Below are 20,708 nucleotides of genomic sequence, written 5' to 3' on the forward strand. Positions count from 1 at the left end.
ATGGGAAGCACATCTAAAAACCAGGGGTTCTTAAGTTTTAAAAACTGTCCCCCAAAATATTGCTTATCGGATCACACTGATGGGCAAAGAAGAGGAAGATTTATAAGGTTTTTGAACCTCACGGGGTCTTTGAGTTTGTAGTTTCAAATCACTTGGCTTACTTGTGCCCCTGGTGAAGGGCCCTGCCCTGATCTGCGGAGTTAGGGAACAGCTGTCTGCGAGCACACAGGGGCCAGGCGCTGTGGCCTACCACAACCCGTGGCTCTTGCTCCCACTCGTCCTGTTCTCTTTGTCCTTTTTGCATTTGTGGCCTTGACACTCCTACGGCGTGGCTGACCATTGCCCACCGCTATGAGGGGACTCTGAGAAAAGCTGTGTGGCCTGAATAAATGTAAAGCCTAGGTTTCTCCTGGTAGCTGGAGATGCCCCCCACTCATGTGACCCTGATGCTTCGGGGAGCCCAGGGCCCCTGCTAGTGCTCTAGGACCTTCAAGAGAAGAGAAGTGGGATACAAGATCCGAGGCTTTGCAGATACTTCATTCAAGCCCTTTCCACTGATTTTTTTTTTTTTTTGTACCGGGAATCAAACTTTGGACCTCGCATTTGCCAGGCAGGTGCTTGTGCTGCTGAGCTATATCCCCAGCCCAAGCCCTTTCCATTGAAAGTGCACTGCCCAGTGCTATGATGTGTGGCGGTTAAGATGTTGCCTGTCAACAGGGCTTGAGCCACTCTTCACAGATTGTTTCATTTCGAAGCTCTCAGCACATTAAATTTTACGGAACCCACCTATGTCCCTTGTTAGGATTTCTCAGAATGATACAATGAGATGACTGTATTTCTAAACTCAATGCTTGCAGTGGTTGAGCTGCTGTCAAGGAAATGGGACGTGGGTCATGGTTTAGCTGACAGCTCATGTCTCGGACAAACATGGCTCGTCCTGCTTCCTGTGTGCTCAGGGGTCCATGCTGGAGAGGATGAGCCCAGTGTGTGAGTCACAGCATTGCTCTTCACTGAGCAGGGAGCGACACATACCCCTCCTAACACGTGCCGTTGGGAAATAGCTCTTCTTTGGGAAGATACCTAGAAGGGTGATAGCTAGATTCAATGCAACGTCTAGTGTTAGTTTTCTGAGAAATCTCCATGTAGTAAGTCGCCAACTTATGAACGAGTTCTGTTGTAGGAAACTGTTCTTAATCCAATAAAGTGAGTCTTACTGTGCAAATTCCCCAGGTTGAATGTTCAGAAGTTGAGAATTTAACTGTTACTGATTTCCATAGTGGTTAAACCAGTTTACACTCCCACAAACAATGAAGGTTCCATTTTTAAACCTCAGCCTTGCCAGAATTTGTTGCTGTTGGATTTCTTGATTATGGCCATTCTTGCTGGTGTAAGATAGGATCTCTGTATTATTTTAATTTGCATTTCTGTAGTGGCTAGAGATGGTAAATTTTGTCATGTATTTCTTGGCCATGTGTACTTTTCCTTCTTAGAAGTGTCTTTTCATTTCAATTGTCCATTTTTTTGTTAGGTCTTTTATCTTGGGGATCTAATATTTTTGAGTTCTTTATATATCATAGCTACTGTTTCTCTGTCTGATTGACAGCAATGATGTTTTCTCTTCTGTAGGTTGTCTATTCACTTGGTTGGTCATTTTGTACTGCAAACATCCTAGTAAAAACAGTGAGCTCCAGGATGCTGGGTTTCATATCTCTGCCAAGGGGGTGCCAGCTGAAACCAGTATTACAAGGACTTGGTGACTAAGCATGTGTACAAAGCAGAGAAGTGCCTGGTTAACCTGAGATAAATTTTAGGAACTCTTATCATTTAACAAGTAAAAATCAATGTCTTAATTCTTTGAGATATGGTCTTACAAGCAATAGTGAGGTAAATATTTTGTTTTTTCTGGAGAGGAATCATCTGTAAGTGGAGGTTAATAATTTTACCTTATATACTGAGTATTAAAAGCTTTATAAATAATCCTAGTACCACCTTCTAGAAGGTTCTAATATGTGCAAAATGCTTTTTATATGCCTCATGAATTTTTGGAATTACATATTAATAAGGGCAAATGACAGTTGATTCTGTTACTTTTTTATTGGTAAACATTTGCTGTGCACGTCCCATTCCTGGTGTGGGTTCCTACGAGTGCCCTATACATCTCAGTTCCATTTTCCGTCCTCTTTCCGCCCCTCCTTCCCTCCATTTCTTGACCTCCTTCTCCATGAATAACAGCTATCTATCTACTTCTGATTACCATCTTTTATTTTGATCTTCATTTATTATTTGTTGGGTTTCTAGATGGTCATTTGAACTTGTGCCTCAAATTGAGCTTAAATAACGTGAATGACTCAGACAGCCGCACAGAAAGATGTGTTCTTCATATCCTTTGAGGACAGTGGTCCCAGAAAGTTGGAAATAGCCATGAGAAAAACAATAAAATAAAAGAGCAGAAACATTTACAGTGTACTCAGAGGAGTAAATCTGTGTGGATATTCCCGTCTGTTGGCTGTGAAACCCCGAACGGCAATGGAGACTTTTTCATTTATTTTTCTAACTGCTTAATTTTCACCAAGGAAAGTATCTGAGGCCACTTTTAGAGAATATCTGAAGTGATCACATTTGCAACTAAACCACTTGAAAAGCACAGCTAGGTTCCTTACTTAGGAGGCAGTGCAGAAATCTATAGTGTTTGGGGATGTGAGATCCAATCGGGGGAACCAGAGTCTCTGGGGTCACTGAGATCTTTAAAATGGCCAGAACCCAACTTCCTGCGGTAAACCTTGCTCCCCTTGCTGCTTCCCCTAGCTGACCATGGGCAGTCCATAGTGATTAGACAGCCAGTGTGACCTGGCCTCGTCATGCAAGTGTCCAGCTCAAGCCAGAGGGGCCCTTGAGCTCAGAGCATTGCCTGGGGCTCTGTGTTGGATACCTGCGTTGAGATGTGAAGGTGTGGTTCCTGCATGTGAGATCCCTAGTTACAAGGACAGAAACAAACCCCCAGTTGTAACTGTAAGAAGAAGGTGATTCTTGCAGAGCCGCACCATGGAGACATTTAGAACAGGCAGAGTGGAAACCAGGTGACCGTTATTCAGACACTCCTGCAAGGTGGGCAGGCTGAGCATGGCTATCAGAGGAGTGCCTGTCTCACTCCCCTCCACAGCAGCACAGAAGCCCTGAAATGGAGCAGCACTGCAGGGCTGGCCGGGACCTGTGTGTGGACATCTTGGGGACACAGGAGTGTGTGAGTTGCTTAGTGTTGGGTGCACGGGGCCACGTGCCATTGTGTGAATGCATTGTGTTCCTAGCTGGGCAGTTTACTTTTTGGTTAAGGTGTTTCCTCGGGTCCTGTTGCTTCTCAGTGCAGTGTTCCCAAGGCGAGGCTGTGCCAGCTTGGGCTGTGCACCTTGGGTTTCAGAGAGGTCACTTTGGGGCTGCCCCCTGCATCACTTGGACAGGTGTGTCCTGAGATCTCACGATGGCACGCTGAGAGGGTGATGCGGAGAGATCGACTTCCAGGAGCATGACCTTCGGGCCAAGCAGGGAGCTGCTGTGATCACCAGAGTCGGGAGAATGGACATTTTCACGTCCAGAAGAAAACACTGAGCCCAGGAAGAGGAGATGCTCCTTGCAGTGTGCCACGAGTGAGTCCACACATGGCCGCTGCCTCTTCCTTGCGGAGCTCTCTGCCCATGCCCTGGTGGGAGCCGCACCAAGTTTGTGGAAAGTGGCCCTGTGTTTCCAATAAAGGTTACCCTGGCAGGACCCATCTTGTCATGTTTCAAGGAGCCGGATTTTGATTTTCAGTCTTACCTGTCCAGATTAGTTTATCTCTTGCTCAAGTCTTCCTTAGGAACTATGTCATCAGTTAGTTACAGGTATCTTCACAGGCAGAAAATAGCCAATGAGTAAAAGTAGAAAAGGAAAGGTTGGTATTCTATATAGTGTTTAAGGGCACAGAATTCATGGATGCAGTCCAGTCTGAGGAGGACACCGGCATGCCTGCTGGTGCGCAAGGTGTGTGGCCGTGAGCACCTCCTGCCCTTGTCCTGGGCAGTCCCAGGACAGGAGACAACGGGTAAGTGGCAGAATCAGGAGAAAACGATGGCCCCAATCTGTGCATGTCTCACTGCAGACTGCGCCTGGTGCTTCCCTGGAGTTTCTGTTTTCACGTCTGACCAGCAGTGTATCTGACATATCTGTGAGCATGGGTGCACTCAAGTAGCTCCCAAGTGAATATTTAATAAAGAAAGAGAAGAGGAGCAAAGTGACGTGCTGTCTACCTACCACATCACATTTACTTCTGAAATGATACTAGTTTCCCACAAGGACAGCCGGAAACAGGGATAGAGCTTATTACATAAAGTTGTGCAACTAAAATACCATCTCGGCTTATTTAGGATGGTGGGGGTAGTTGGAAATGAATTTCAAAGTATGATGTATTTGTTTTGCAGCTATTTATAAATGATTAGGTTTTTTGGAGCTACTAAAGTTCAGACTGAGGAGTTTTAAATGCATCGACCTTTATGTATGCAAAGAGCTAACCAAAACACTATATAATATGATGGGAGCATTATGAACTCACTTCTATAAATTTTATTATAATCCTTTTTAAGTGCAATGGTTTCTGCATTTTATTAATATCCCTGCACTAAATTAGTAAGGCATGTACATAGAGGAAATAAATATTTAAAGACACACTGAAGGAATTTAAGGGAAGGGATAGCCGCAACTCTAGAGGAAGTAGCCTAAATATTTGCAAATGAACAACAAAACATCACGGTTCGCACTAGCCTACCAGTGACAGTCGACCAATTACTGACCCTTGTATTTGGGAAGTTATTACCAGCCGCTGTACAACAGTTCCACTGCAAATCTGAAAGGGACAAATGTCCACCATAAACTCTTCTTTGTGCAAGCAGACTTTTCCTAGTAGGTAAAATTATTTTTAATCAGAGGTAGGCAATCTGAGAGACAGAGGAAGGAATATTTGATCCCTGCCTGACTGGCTCACCTTGGGCTCCCCTGAGCACCAAAACCAATGTCCACTCCGGTGATTTGTGCATATTATTGCAAATAATATACTGTTTGACCCTGACCCTGGGTTGTCACAGTCCTTGCAGTCCAGTGCTGGTCCACCACCTTGGCCACACAGGGCATCAGTGAAGCCCCAAGGCAGCAGCAGGCATGTGTCCTCTCTGGTCCCGTGCTTGGGTCACTGTCACCTCATCTGAGAAGGTGACCTGTTTTGTTCAGACTCAGTCTTCGCACATGGCACCCACAGGAAAGGCATCTTGCCCAAGCTCTGCTGTGTTCTAGCTTGGGACCTTCCTGGTCTCTAATTTCTGGAAAGAATTGGTTTTCGACCTGCTGTTGTCAACCCTGACAGTCTTTGACTTATGTTCTGAGCATAGCGGCGCTCACACTGATCCGTGCTTGTTTAGGGGACAGAAGCAGAGGAGCCCATCGGGGCCACTTGCAGCCAGGAGTCAGGAGGAGTGTGTGCTGTGTGTGCTTTTCTTTCCTGGTTAAATAATCTGTAGTCTCCTCAAGTGATATTTAGCAAGTATTTACTTTAATTTGTATACAGCGAAATTAATTGCTGAATATTTGTTCCTGATATTTGCACAAATCCTATGAGAAATTGAAATCAGCGGGGAATACTAGAAGTGTCAGGGCTTCCTTATATGCTGAGTCACGGGGACCCTTGATCACAAGGACCTTTATTATGTGCAGCTTGCTTTGTTGGAAGCTGAAAGTTCCTGTAGGTTGGAGTAGGTGTACCTTCTGCTGGAACTGTAGGAAAGACACCCACTCTCCCAGGGACTGTCGTATGTCCACTTTTGACTTGCGTCTTCCGTCTAAATACGTTCTCTTCTTCCTAAGGCCCCAGTGCTAACGTCAACAATCGTACATTATTACGAGGAAGTTTATAGAGTGACAGCATAGTTATAGTACTAAATAGTGCCCCGTATCTTTGGAAGGCAGCTCAGTACTACACTTCCTCATACCATATTTTCCTGATCAAGAATTGGAGGCTCAGAAGTCCTCTTGCCCAGCACACATGTTCTGAGTGGCACAGTAAGACCAAGGGCTTTTCTTTTCAAGTTTTGTCTTACATGTAGATCTCCAAGCCTGATCTTTACTTTTCTAGTGGCAGAGTCCTGCTACAATTTAAAAAATTTTAGGAGCCTCTGCTAACGTCTATTTGTTATCTGGTGAGAGTTGTACAGATTGAACTGGCTTTCAGATAATTGTTCTCTAAATCATTTCCCATGATGATCGCTGTCCTTCAGCATGTAATGATGCATACAGTGTGATGCAGAATCATCTAGCTTTCTGCCAAAAATGTAAATACGTCTAGATGCCAGATATACATGTTGGAAATAATCAAGGGAAGCCTATTAATGCTGTAGCTAAGTGCTGACTGGCATGCTAACCACCGAGACTGTGAAGTGATCTTTGTAAAAATAAAACCCAGCTCAGGAAAACCTAAAGCATCTTACTCTAGGCTGCTTCATTTTAAATCATTTTCTTCTTATTTACTTAATTTTTTACTTTAGGAACAAGACTTTGCAAAAGCTGCAATCAGCCAGATAAACACATTAGATTTAGGGTCACCATGAAAGGAGCAGGGTTCCTGGACTCATCCCAGAAGAGACGGTGCATACCATTGCAGGGATCCTCAAGCTTCCTTTCAAATCCCTGGGTGACTTAAGCATAATGGTACAAGTCTGTAATCCCAGTACTCTGGGAGGCTGAGGCAGGAGGATTGTGAGTTCAAGCCCTCCTAGGAAATGTAATGATTTAGTAAAACCTTGTTTCACAGCAAATTAAAAAATCTATTTTTAGAAATAATTTTCAACTTATATATATGAATAATTGTGTGTATATATGGGTTGGGATATAGTTCAATGCAAAGACCCTGGGTTCAAGCCCCAGAAATGAAAAAACAGAACACAGAAATGAAACAAAAACCACAGTCTGGGTGAAAAACAGATGAATGCATATAAACCAAGCTGCCACCACAGTACGCATGGGCTCGAAGGGCTGAGGGTCGGCAGGTGCTTTCCCCTCAGAGTGCTCTCACTGGCCCTTGGGTACGTGGACAGACGCTGGGGCCTGTGGTGAGCGGAGGGCTGGAGGGCAAAGGAGAGGTCGGTCAACAGGCACGGCATTCCGCGGAGATACGGGCTGCGGATACGTGCTTGGGTGAAGGAAACTCATAAATTCGGAGAGGACTTGGAGTCCGTGTCATGCTTAACTGTAGAAACGTTCTGAGTGCTCACTGCATTAGGCAGGCATAAAGTCTGCAGAGTTGGATGGACGTCAACCAGGTATCCACAGTTCCATATCAGTTTTCAAGGGAGTACGTATAATTTATGTGCTAGACAGCGCTCTAGAACCGCAGCTGGAGAAGGTAAGATTTCAGTACAAACAAATGCTTCTCTACAAGTAAACTCAACCTATAGTACTGAAATGATTCCACATGTTAACTGGATTAATTTTACTGAGCACTGCTTATGATACCTCCAGTCTGGTGCTAGTTCCTAGAACTCAGTGAATGAGTTTAGTTTCCTGTCCTTAGGCACTGTACCTGTGGCCAGAGTAATCCAGAAATACTCCCCCTGGTGAGCTAACGGGCAAGTTTTGGTAAACACCCCTCCAGAGGACGGTTCAGTCCCTCCTTTCATGCAGCAAGCGTGCACATGGCTTCAACTTTGTCCTAGATGTTGGGCAACATTCAGGAGATAGCGTGATTGACAGCACCATGCACAGCCTCGGGCTCCATGGTGCTTATAACTGAGCTAGGAAGGGACGGTGCAGCGCCATCTCGGGAGCTAAGTCGCTGTCCAAAAGCAGAACTTTCCTGCTCAGGATTCTTGAAGGAAAGTGAGCATGTTTCTATGAATGTTGTCTAGTGACCGTTGTCCGGGTTTTATGACCCTCTTAGGGGATAAAGTCGGTGTTCTTAAGCGAGGGTCTCCATGCCTATAACTTCCTCATGTCTGGTGCTCTTCTGCCCTGGGAACTGTATTCATTGCTTTATTCTCCACTCAGATAGCCTGAAAATAGATGAAGACAAATGCTACCGCTTTCATCTCCTCTCAGCTGTTTTTCAAAGTTCCTGAAGACTTTTTTCAACAGTTGGTGGCTACTTTATAATAAATATTGATTACTGTTAACTACATATGACCCCTAAAATACATGATGTTGGCTTTCTATGCAGTAGTCTAATGGAAGTATGCTGTAGACACTCATAGTAGAAGGCCTGTGGTAATAAGAGTTTACTGACCATTTCTTCATACAAAGAAATCAGCCAGAGAAGCCAATTATTTTTGAATTGTCCATTTTCATTTATAATAATGGGGCTCACTTTAATTTTAGAGGAAATATGGCATATCACTGATAATATTTGTGAAATATTATTGTAGAAATTATGTTAAAAATATTTTCTGGCATATGTGAGGAAATAATAGTATTATACATTTTTGTGCATGGATTTGCAGTTAGAAATTATAGTCTTAGAACGTGTGATAAACAGACTAATGCTAAAAACGTTTCTGACTGGAGACTCAATAAATTATGTTGGATATAAATCTTCCTTCCTTTCCTTCTTTAGTTTTATAATAATTATGGCAAGTAGCACCTGTGTGCCAGCTTTCATTCTGAAAGATTAGGATTATGGAAATTTAAATTCGTATAGTGTTGGACAAGAGAGTTCATTTAGCTAAACATTCTTTCCTAACGTGGATTCTATTTCTGCAACAAGGTTGCTGAGATTGATTGTTTTGTAACACTAGTATTAGTTCACCTCTCAGCCCTGAATGTGGAGGAAATCCATTCTGGAACCATTTTTAAGATGTTTCTATGAAAATAATATTTATTCACTATCAATGTGTGCTATAGGTGCTTGGTATCATTAAGTCTCATTTTCAAACAGGCTGTCTTCATGTCAGGCTGTTTTTTGGCTTTTGAGCTATAAAACTGTAGTTTATAATAACAAGAATAGGCCCCAGATTTTCGCTTATTTAAGGTCTAACTTTGGCATTTGAGAAAAATAACATACATGAAAAAATGGGAGACGGTGCAGACAGAGGGGAGACTTTCTCTTAGGCTCAGGGTGTGCTTCCGACTGTGATCTCTCTAGTTGCACCCTGCAGGGTGTCTGGGTGAAGTTCTCGCTGTCCTTTTTGAATAAACATATTGCAGGGGAGGATGGAATCTTGTGTTACAGTATTGTGCATTTTAGTAAAAGATTTATATAGCTGCCTCCAATGTAAGACTTTTATTTTGGCATCTAGAACTAGGGTTTTCTTGTTTTGGAGTTTCTGTAGTTGGAAAATTATAACTCTTTTTTGATTTTATTTAAAAAAATCACAAGTCAGTGCTGTTGGTTTTGTCAGACTCAGTGTTGGAGTTAAATGACATTTTTTCTAAGTTTTTTTTATGGCTATTTAAGTACTTCACAGTGTATTTAAATGACACAATCATGCAAGCTTTCTATTACTTCATATAGCAAGTTATTTATTTATAACAATTTAAGTACTTTGTGGTATATTTAAGTAGCACAGTCACATAAGCTTTGTATTTATTACTTCATATGGTACAGCTACCACTGATGAATAAAAATCAAAATCACTAATATTTATTGTTCATATTGTGCTACCCAAGGGTAAGGTGATTGATTTTATAGTTTTAAAGCATTTTTTATTACAGGACACTAGGTTTGTAATGCAGCCCATGTATGAACTGTTATACTGTTTTTACATTCAAGATCTTTCAAGAATTGTGTTTGCAAAGTTGATGTAGATAAAAATAATGACAATATTTGCAATGATAGTTGATGACACTCTTGAATCTTTTTGTTCGTTATTTTAATACACATTTTCTTGCAACATTTATGTATTTGTGTTTTGCACACAAGTGTTCTGGCATTTTTCAGACAAAACAAAAACACTCAGATATCTCCCGGCTCCTGAAGTACATGAAGGAGAGAATCAGGAATAGGATTCAAGTCTGAAGTCAAGTTCTCCTCCTACATTGTTCCTCCAATAATGAAGTAGGACACCACTTCTCAATTTCAGTAGCATTTTAACATAGAAGTAGTCTTATGTTAACTTTATGTGAAACTGAATAATGTTATTTTTGCATTTTTGACCATTACATTGCAGTTAGATTTGTAAATATTGAAGAAGTAACAAATGTATAGACCATAGGAAATATGGTACAGATCTAAGTTACACATTTTTTATTTGTATTCGGTGTTGACCATAGTATACTTAAAAATAAAACCCCAAATCAAGTAACTGTCTCAGATCACCAGGAGTTTGAGGCCAGCCTGTGTTACACAGTGAGTTCAAGGACAGCCTGACCTGTATATCAAGACCCATACGCAAAAAAAAGTAACTCTGTCAGCCATTTGCTTTTTAATGGCACTGCATTCTATCGGTTTGAGAGACATAAAATTCACTATTACTTGAGAAAGATTTTTAAATTAGATTAAAATTATACACAGAAACATCACTTCAAGAAAACAAAAAGAGTAGATTTCAGTTGCATAGGAAAGAATGGTGTGGGTCCTCATGACCCCAGGGTCCTGGCACACTGGACATAGGTGTCCCAGAAGGATCCACATGCTCCACAGCAAAACCCAGGTGTGCTATATAATACACCATAGCTTTTAAGAGGGAAGTTGGATTGGATTCTTTAGATATGAAAACGTAATTTGCTTGAGATCATTTTTCTTGCTACTTGGATGGTTGGGTGGATGATAGATAGATAGATAGATAGATAGATAGATGAAAAATAGATAAGCAGGCAGATAATTTTATACTGTGACTCCTTGATATGATGGCTGTTTACCTGTTCCCATTTAATCTAGATATGGCCAACTTATGTCATCTTATTCATGACACAGCAAAGAGGGAATCATTGCAGAAGAGTATCAACATTCTGATATTTAATGCATTAATACCCTGGTTCACGAACACTTCTCTTGGCAAACAGCTCCATTCCCGAATAAAAGCATTTGGCAAAATTTTGCTATGGTCTGTAAATTCTGCATCAGATAACAAACATGACCAGGGCCATCTTCCCACACAAACACAGATGGAGCCATCTTCCCCCAAGTCATAAAACAAAACATGTTCATAAGCCGAGACACGACTGTAATTCCTTACATGAAACATTTCTTCACTTGAAAATTGAAATATCTTAAACACTCCTGTAGAGCACTAACTTAGGGAGCAGTGTGATCGTTACTCACATCATCGGTATAGATGCCCCCAAGAGAAGCACACGCTCACATGCACACACATAATGCCTTGGGAACCAGTGTACCAGGCTATGGGTAGAGATGTAGGAAATGGATGAGCTGGGAAACCCAGCACGTGCATGGTGGGATTCAGGGTGGATTTTGCAGGGTGAATAGTGGTGTTCCAGGTGACAGGATATCCTTGGTTTCTAAGACCACTAGGAAATGCATAAAGGCATGAACGTTGGTGGAGACAGACAGAAAGAACAGAGAAGAGTGGGTTATCTGTGTGAGAAGGCAGCTGAGCTCTCAGAGGTGGAGTTGGGTGGGTGTGTAGAGCTGCTCAGCGTGAAGGTGACCTGAACCTGCTGGGATGGTGCACAGGAGAAGGAAGAGCTGCTGGACGTTTTCAAGAAAGGGTGAGGCAGATTAGTCTGTTAACAACCAAGAAACACATACCTGCTGCACCTGGGATGGGTTGGGTAGCAAAAGCAAAAACAGTGTGGACTTCTAGGCGGGTAGTTGTGGAGGGGGAGGTGTCTGACCAAGGAGAACCTCACAGGAGCAGGCAGGGAGGCTGCACCTTAAGTAGCCTGAAGTCTCTGACGCTCTTCCTGGCACGGCAACAGAAACTCGGGGCTGTCCTCTCCACACAAGCTTGTGACAACGTGCCACGCTGGAGATTAATGGGCGAGGGAAAGGCCCACGGAGGCAAGAAAAGAAACCATGAAGAAAATACCTTACGGGGAGAAGGAAGCGTGAAGTTAATTTTTTTTCTCTTTGTGAAAGTTGAACCAATTTGGATCCTGCTCATATTAATCAGTTTATAAGACTGCGGGTGAAAATTAAGTTTTATGTTTTGCATTTTCTTATATTACAGCCAAGATCTCTTTTCTAAGTACGGTACTTGAATCTCGCCTCACTGTGAAGCTCACTTGTCTCTTACATTGTAATGGAAAGCCACTGTGGAGCAACCTGTTTTTCTCTGCTTGTCTAAGGACTCTGCTTTGGCTGGTTTGGTTTACTTTTGACATTCAGCTGTAGGGAATGATGCCATTTGGAAACTTTGACATGTTATGTCTCCTAATCATTTCTGTGTAAGAAAAGTACATAATTCCCAATTATTTTCCTAAGTTTAAAGCATTCATCTTTCACACTGGCGGGGCAGTACTGAGGGCAGACGCATCTTTTGAAGTGTGAAGTTGCTATTTCCATTCTTACTCTTTCCTTTTATACTTTGGATCTGCCACCTTCCTAACTGTAACTGTGTTTCAGCTAAATGAATCATGTGACAACAAGAGAGTTTCGTCATTAATGTCCTAATGTGCTGTGAAGGAAATGCAGTGGGCTTATTAGCATCTAAGTAAGAAAAGGATCTCAGATTCCTCCTCATGGAACTAAAATCATTTCAGGCTCAAATATATGGGCCGGGGATATAGCTCAGAGCCTTCCTGACAAGTGTGAAGTCCTGAGTTTGATTCCCAATACCAAAAAAATAAAGAAAGAAAGAAAAGAGGCCCAACTATAGATCTGAAGTACTAGTATGTACATTAAACTCTGTCCAAATTAAGACATTTAACAGCAATATCCCAAGTGCCCTGGGGGGAAAAGCATTGGTTTAAAATTTAGAATAGTGAAACTATAATTTCAGCACAGCATGGATATAATGCACCTAGCATATGCCTTGGTGTGACTATAATTAAAGTGCATTGATTATTTTAGGAATACTTATTAATCATGTAATCATTTTTAATATGCTATAGGTACAATGTCTTTATCACAACTGAGATTGTTATTTTATTCCTAAGAATGCTTAAAAACCAATTGTGCAGCAAAGAAAAATTTAAAGATGATTGAAAAGGCTAAAGATAACAAAAGAATTGATACAAACTCAATTTAAGTATTTTGTAGCTTCGATTCCTCACTGCTGTGTTGTCTCTTTGCAAGCAAATGAGAAGTAACAGCTCTTAGTCCTTAAATTATTCCTAGAACACAAGCAGCCTCCTTTTTTGATTGATTCTTGAAAATTTTTTGAAGACAAGTTTATCTGCTCAAACATTTCCAGTCGATGGCTAATTGAGCTCGCCCTTACCCTCTAGAGAACTGCGGATGTCTGGTCAATTTCTTTCTATGCAATAACACCAGAAGTACAAAATGACATAAAGTAAAATGACAATTTGCAAAAGGCCAGCATTCTCTGAGGAATTTGCAGCATTAGATTGCCAGTGCCTCAGTCACTGGGTTGGTATTTTTAACTGTGCTTGTGAATAAGGGACGGATGCTCTTACATAATCAGCTCCCGCTATTTGAAGGGTATGTCGACGGCGTGCCATGAAGTCTTTGGATTTTTACAGTTTAAGTAGTTCTGAGTTATTTTTGATCAAGGCACATGATCAATCAAATTCCATAACTCTTTTCAGTTTGTTTTTGAAATATTTATTAGAAGGATGATGTGTGTGACCTTATATATCCTGCATTTCCTTTTCTACTACCCTTTCTTTCCATAGTGAGCTGATTCTGTTTCTCAATGAAAATGCACAGAAGCTGTCAGGGAACCTGCCCCTCTCTGGTTGTGGAGGACAGACACTGAGAGTCTTACATCTGCAGCGCTTGTTGGAGCCTTGTGGTGCACCCACTGGGGTCTGGAAGTGAGGAAGTAAACTTTGGCCAAATACCAGGAGATGGTGCAGAGCTCTCCCAGTTCTAGGTTTAATAACAGTGCATATGGTTCAGCTAAAAAGACCTTCATTATCTGTCACCCGAGCCTCCAGGAGAAACAGAAATTATATATATTATATATATATCCATCAAGTGTCCATCAGTCTCACTGGCATTCCAGATATGGTGATCAAGTTATAGACGTGAGTCTTGTGTATACACACAGAGAGGGCATTCTCAAATTGCTGGCTGCTCGCACTTTCAATCTCCCTTCTCTGTGTTGTAAATGTGTACATCATCACTGTTTCAACATGCTCGTCCTCTAGTTGAGGTGACGATGCCCTCATTTGTCCCTAGATCTGAGAAGGCACATGAAACTAGATTTAATTCCATACAGTGCGTTCTTCCTAAGTAACTGTTTTACTGTACAAATTAAGAAGTGTTTTCCCTTCTATGGTGTCATGGGAACACACCCAAGCAGCTTCGCAGGGCATCGCAGAGCATGGTCTCCTTGGCATCTCACAGATAAGGGGTCTTGGCTGACTCCGTGCTGCTGTAAGGCTGAGCTTGGGCCTTTCCCCCAAAGCCTGCTCCCAAGGTTTTGGCCCCGCTCCCTGGCTGAGGCCCTTGTCCACACACGAAGGTGGAGGCCTCGAGTCTCATCAGTTTTAGTCTTACCACCCAACGCCCTCACCCTCAGAGGCGGGTTTCAGTGTGACTTCTGCACTAGACATTCAGACTATAGATTTAGACAGTACATGTTGGTCAACTTCAGGGACAAACCTGAATTCTTATCATTCACAGAGGAAAAAAATTCAGAAAACCTGTCGTTCATGCAATTTAAATGGTTTGGCAAAGCCACAGCTTGGGGTTGGTGAAGTTTTGAGTCTAAACTTCTAGCTTTCTTGCTCCAACAAACCATCTGTCTTTTTCATGACAAAACAAAGCAGTTGCGTGAGTAACCAAAATGTTGAGGTAGGTGAGCCCTGTGTAGAATGGCTTTAAATGAATACATTCGGCTGTGATGTAAGTAATAGGCAGTAAGTTCTGAGTACAGATCACTTGTTACTCTGCATAAAACGTAGTAAGTACTCAATATTCAGAAATTTTAGATAATTGTTATCAATGGTTGCTTCATTTAATTTTAAAATATTTAAGAAATCCTTATCTCAGGAATCTTTATTTTTTCTAAATCTGATAATCTTGGTTTTGTGTATGTATTTTAAAAAATATTTCTGTGTAACATCAATGCAAAAGTATATTCATGCTGCTTAATCTATTTGCCTAAATAGATGTTTTTTAGGCCTTTGAGACATATTCTGTGTCTTCTTCTAACTAAAGCAAAGTGCATGTTATGGAAGACAGATGTGAAGTGAAGAAATGACCGGAAGCAAAAGGAGTCAATAGACAAGTGGCCTCAGACAAGGGAAGGCTCAGGCTAATGCGGAAGGGGTGAATGTGCTGAAAGTCCCTGATCACCACATCTATAATTATAAATACACTTGGTGCAATCAAAGCAGACAGCGCTGGTGTTCAAAGAACACCAGCAGCAATGCAGAAGAAGCTAAGTGTATGGTGGAGGAGCGGCCCTCTTGCCAGCGTGATCGTGGTCTGATTGAATGAGAGTGATTTCATGTTTTAAGCTTAATTCAGGGTCCCCACTAAGCTCGTGGGACCCAAAGGTGAGTGTTTCTATCAGTGAAAGAAGTAGTAAAGAGTGTGGGCAAGCTGCCTCTCTGAAGGGTGCTGCCTGCTGTGGGGTCATTCATGCCCGACTGCTAGTCTTTTGTGCTGTGCCCCTTCAGGTCCTGATCCACTTCTTCTGGATTTGCTTCCTTATCCTAAAATATACAAACTCTTCCTCAAATTTTTGGAAACCCCAGGAGGGAGAAATAGGGCCAACGGAGAGAGTGAAGAACAAAATGAAACAAACCCAGAGACCAAGAAATGGCCTACCCTGCGTCCGGTCGCCCAGCTCACCTTACTGTGCCTGCCCCTTCCTGTCTGCTGCACCGTGCTCTTTTAGGATTTGCCTCTCAGTAAAGGGGTGAGGCCCTCAGAGTCAGCACTAATCGTTCCTTTAGTCCCACACGGTTAAGACAACAAGCCACTTGACAGGCACTGGAAAGGGGGGTATTTCTCCAACATTTGTCAGGAAGCCCTCACTAGCCGGCTCCCTCATAATAGGGACACGTATAGTACTTGGATTGACTGTCTTTTGGGGACTGCCATGCAAATCATATTATTTTGTTAAGTGACCAAGAGGATCATAATGTGCGTTAAAATTATATGGTCAAAGACGAGCTGTGTACAAACAGTAATTTCAACGTAATTTCTGCATAAGTTAACACTCGCCTGACGCCTCCGAAGTTATAGTAACTAAATAATAATAATCAAAGACAAGTGCTTACATCTGTGAGGTCAAGCAGGGTAGGAACAACAGCAAATCAGGATGGTATCTTCGTGTTCTGGAAAGTAGAAGATGAGCAGAAGTGTTGTAGTCTTATCAAAGCCCATAGTGAGACAGCCTTAGGAGTTCATCAGGGGAGCTGCATGAATTAGGTAGACAGCGGCGTACCGGTTTACACTTTCCTTTGATCCCCCTTTATCCTGTCCTACCTATAAAACTGGAATATTAAACGCAACTCTCCATAAATTGGTGGCATCCAAAAATCAAGTAACTGTTAATTCTTCCTTTGGTTCTATTCTTGTATGCCTATGTTACTTAATTATATCTTTTCAGCCCACTAGTCCAAAACATCCTAGGTGGGATAGTGATATTTAGAAAAAAATTCGCAAGTGTTTTGAGAGTATAACAAACTTTAGAAACATTAAATGTACTATTTTTTGTCCAAAATGTATCCATTATTTAGCAGAGAGCTTTGCCATTTTGGGTTGGGCCGGGCTGTGGCTGGATAGCTGTACTGAGATGAGCACTCTAAGTGCTTGCGTTTGCATTCCATCGAGGAGCCAGAGGCACAGCCAGGAACATGGTACACGAGTTTAACACCATAGAGGAGACTAAGTGTTATTTTTCTAAAGCAGGAAAAGGTAGAGTGGGAAGTAGGGAAAGTGGTAGTTCTAAGGAGGTAAGTCACCTCATCATGAAATTGATATGTTAACAGGTTTGTAAAAGGTAAGGTATTTAACTCTGGATATCTGGGAGAAGAACATTCTAGAAATAAGAAACAAAAGCCATGTCTTCCTGCAGGAAGCTGTCCAGGATAAGTTGGCTGTTAGAATTTGGGCATTTAGTGAGCTGGAACCATTTGTGGGGTTTGAAATAAGGTAGACCAGATGGCTGCTAGGTTGAAAATAGATGAGAATGTGCAGGGCAAGTTGGGAACCAGGAGAGCCTGCTGGAACTGTGCTGTAGAAAGACGAGTGAGCAGTGACAGTGCCTGGGCCAGAACACCATAGCAAAGCAGCAGCAGACCAGTCAGCCTGCGCTGATGCTTGGTGATGAAATAAATAGGCCATGCTGAGGGTGCGAGGCCCGGTACATCCTGAATACTGAGGTCCTGTGAAAAAAATCCTGGCATAAACAAGCCTACTACATTTTCACTTAGCTGTTTCAGAATTCATAACCTCAGAATCCTTTTCAAAAATACATAACAATCATTATTTGGTGGCATTAATGTTGAACAGAACATACTTGGAAGTGCTGTCATAGAAACCAAGAAAATTTTCAGTTTCTCTCCAAATTGTCATATAACATTTAAAATCTGTATTAAAACTAAGGACAGCCCCAGCTGTGCTCCTCTAGGTAAAGTGATCTTCCATTTGCTATGATATATGCTGCAGAGCATAGCTTGATTGTCTCTGTGAAACTGTGCAATTAAGATTCAAGATTTCAGAAGTTTCTGACTTTTGATTTTATAATTCTCCCAAGACCTAAGGAAGTACAGGGCAGCACTTTATATTTTTTCTAAAAATATTCTTTTCTCTTTTTTGAATTAATGAGAAGTCAATAAATTATCTACTTTCTTTGACTAAAGGACATGCATTTTTCAGACAGTTGTCAAGAGCATAAGATATATTTTCTGCATGAAAGCTCTGCTTTCTTCACTTGTACTTTAAAACAGGGGAAAATTACTGATGACTTATAAAAAAACCTTCATTTATTTATTGAGTCACTAAATCTAATTAGATCTATTATTCTTAAAAACTCCATGGTAACTCACAAAACCTGAAAGACTGATTCACATTGATTCCACCCTTGAATAGCTGATTATTGTTGCAGAACTCAGAACACTGCCTAGCTTAAGAAGCTATCAGAATTTCTATTCATTTCAAGAGTTTATAAATTAACTATGGGAATATTTCTGGCTGAACTATATAGTGTGTTTTATACTGTAAGCTTTGGTATCTTCAACGTCTACTGCATACCTCCCTTAACTCTTTTGGCCTACCTGAGCCTTTATTATTGGTTCACATGAAAAAAGTGCTCATTGATCATAAAAATTCACTAATTGTATTTTAAAATAGATGAGTGTGGTCCAACCATGCCAGCTTTAATTTGCTTTGGACAATTAGAAATGCTTCAAAAAATAAAACTGTTGTGGGTGTGTCAAACAGTTAGGCTTTTATGGATCCTAATTTTCTAATCTCATATTGAATATGTTGCCTCTACATTAAGCATATACAGAACATGTTTTGGGAAAAGTGACCAAGCTGATCACCACTGATCAAAACAGAATGTTGTGTCCTTAGGCCTGTGTATCCTAAAGACACAAAGGCCCTTTAGAATCCCAGAGATCCTCCCTGTGTTTTATGAGCTATCCAGTTCTCAGTGCTCCATAATATCAAATGAATACTACAGATTTTTTTCTCCTCAACTTCGTGACTGGTACCATCTGCTGACATCACACAATTATGAGAAAAATAACATCTTACTAAGGAGAGAGAAGCAGAACGGGTACTTCAAGTAAATGACTAAAATACTTCTCAGAGGCACCAGCGTCATCAGTTCACACTTCCATGGTGCAAGGGCTGGTACTGACAAGTGTCTTCAGTTGTACTACCCACCACTTAGCATACACCAGTCCTATCAGTTTGCTTCTGAGCTTTACATTAAGCACAATGAGCCCTTATAGGAAAGGGAGGTGGAGGAGCGTGATTGATAAGGAACAAAATCCTCCTGGAGCAATTCTTTTTCCTATGTCTTTAGTTAATTTTGACTCTAGGAATATAAACATAATGCAACTCTTTGCTGTATTTTTCTTTCATGTGAGGATCTTCACAAGATTATTTTTAATCTCCCAATGCACTGATGTCACAATCATTTTCTCACATAAAACACGTTAGAAAAGTCAATAAAAAGCAGTTATCTCTACTCTGATATATTTTTCTCCCCTGAAAGTATGGATGGAACTCAGGCAAAAAGGAGAAGGTATTTCTTATAAGGGATTTCTGAAAATGGTGCCTGTGTATTTGTGTTTATTTGGCGGTCAAAAGTCAATATGGAGCAACCCCCAAATTTACTCTTCTCTGCCACTCCCTGGATCGCTACTATTCTCAATGCATCATCAGCACAGTGGCGCCTGTTTGGGCGAAGATTCCCCGGTGAACCCCGGGATTCCTGAAGGTAGCGCCCTAAAGTCAGGCATCTGACAGGCAGAACACCTTGCTGTAGCTTTGCATCTGCACACCAGGGTTTGTATTTGTCAGGAACGGTGTTCTTATATAACTACCAGATCTCACTGATTTTGAGGATCCTTGATGGTTCATTATGTATCTTAAATATGTGCTTCTAGTTTATCTGGCAGCAGTTCCCAGTATATGTTTTTCCTCCTCTGAATTAGAAGATTGTCTCCCTTGTGTTTCCTCTACATTTGCAAGCGTGGTTTGACTCTGCTTTGGCTGCCCGGCAGTCAGGAGCAGGTTTAGGCCGTGCACAGGGCAGCTACCCTCTCCTGAGTGCAGTGCAGACTGTTTGGCGGAAGTGAGAGTCACGTGGTAGAGACCGTGGTCATCAGGGCCAAGACACCTGATGCATGGATCCTCCCACCAGCGATGGTGTCAGAGTGAGGGCTGGGGAGGTCACTGGAGGACCGTGCAGCAAGCTGTCCGACCTGCCCAGCCTCTTTTTCCTAATGTATTTTGCTCTTAGTTTTTTCCTAAGTTTGTTGGAGAAGCAGCAGCAGCATACTGCAGGTGACTGAGGGCTCACGTTGATTTTTCATTCAAGTCTCACTTTAATGCCTGCAATTTTCTACATTTATTCTATAATAGTTACTGTACATGTATAACATAACATTTTATATAAGCAATTGTATGTTTATAGTTGACATAATTAGATTTAGATATGGGTGCCTGTTTTGTTTTGTTTGATTACAGGAATATGTAAGAGTCTGTCCTTCAAATTAAAAAAGTAATTTCCTTGGAGATTAATGGGGGCTGTAAAAATGTGAAATAACTTACTATAGACAAGGACTCCAGGAAGTGTTCACTCAGCAGGGACAAGAAGTTCGTTTTCTGGGCTGGTAACTGGGCCACTCTGTCCTGGTGGGGTGGAGGTGGCGCTGACTTGCCTGGGACAGACGCTGATGGGCTCCCTGAAATATTCAGCCGGGTCCTCTGACGGGGACAGTCTGGGCTCCTTTCTGTCCTGGGGAGCAGATAACACAGCTGAGAGTCTCAAAGCTGCATTCACCAGCGTCAGCTGAAGGGCTTTCCAAAAGTAAGTTGTAGGCCCGTGGAGTTCTGATAAAGGCTTCACCACTTTCTCAGGGGAAAGTCTTTGACTTACAAGTGTTTACCAATTTCTGCAGTGTAAATTCTCCCTGCCTGGCCA

This window comes from Chinchilla lanigera, unplaced genomic scaffold, assembly GCF_000276665.1.
Source record: "Chinchilla lanigera isolate Chin_1 unplaced genomic scaffold, ChiLan1.0 scaffold00002, whole genome shotgun sequence".
In the NCBI taxonomy this organism is placed as follows: Eukaryota; Metazoa; Chordata; class Mammalia; order Rodentia; family Chinchillidae; genus Chinchilla; species Chinchilla lanigera.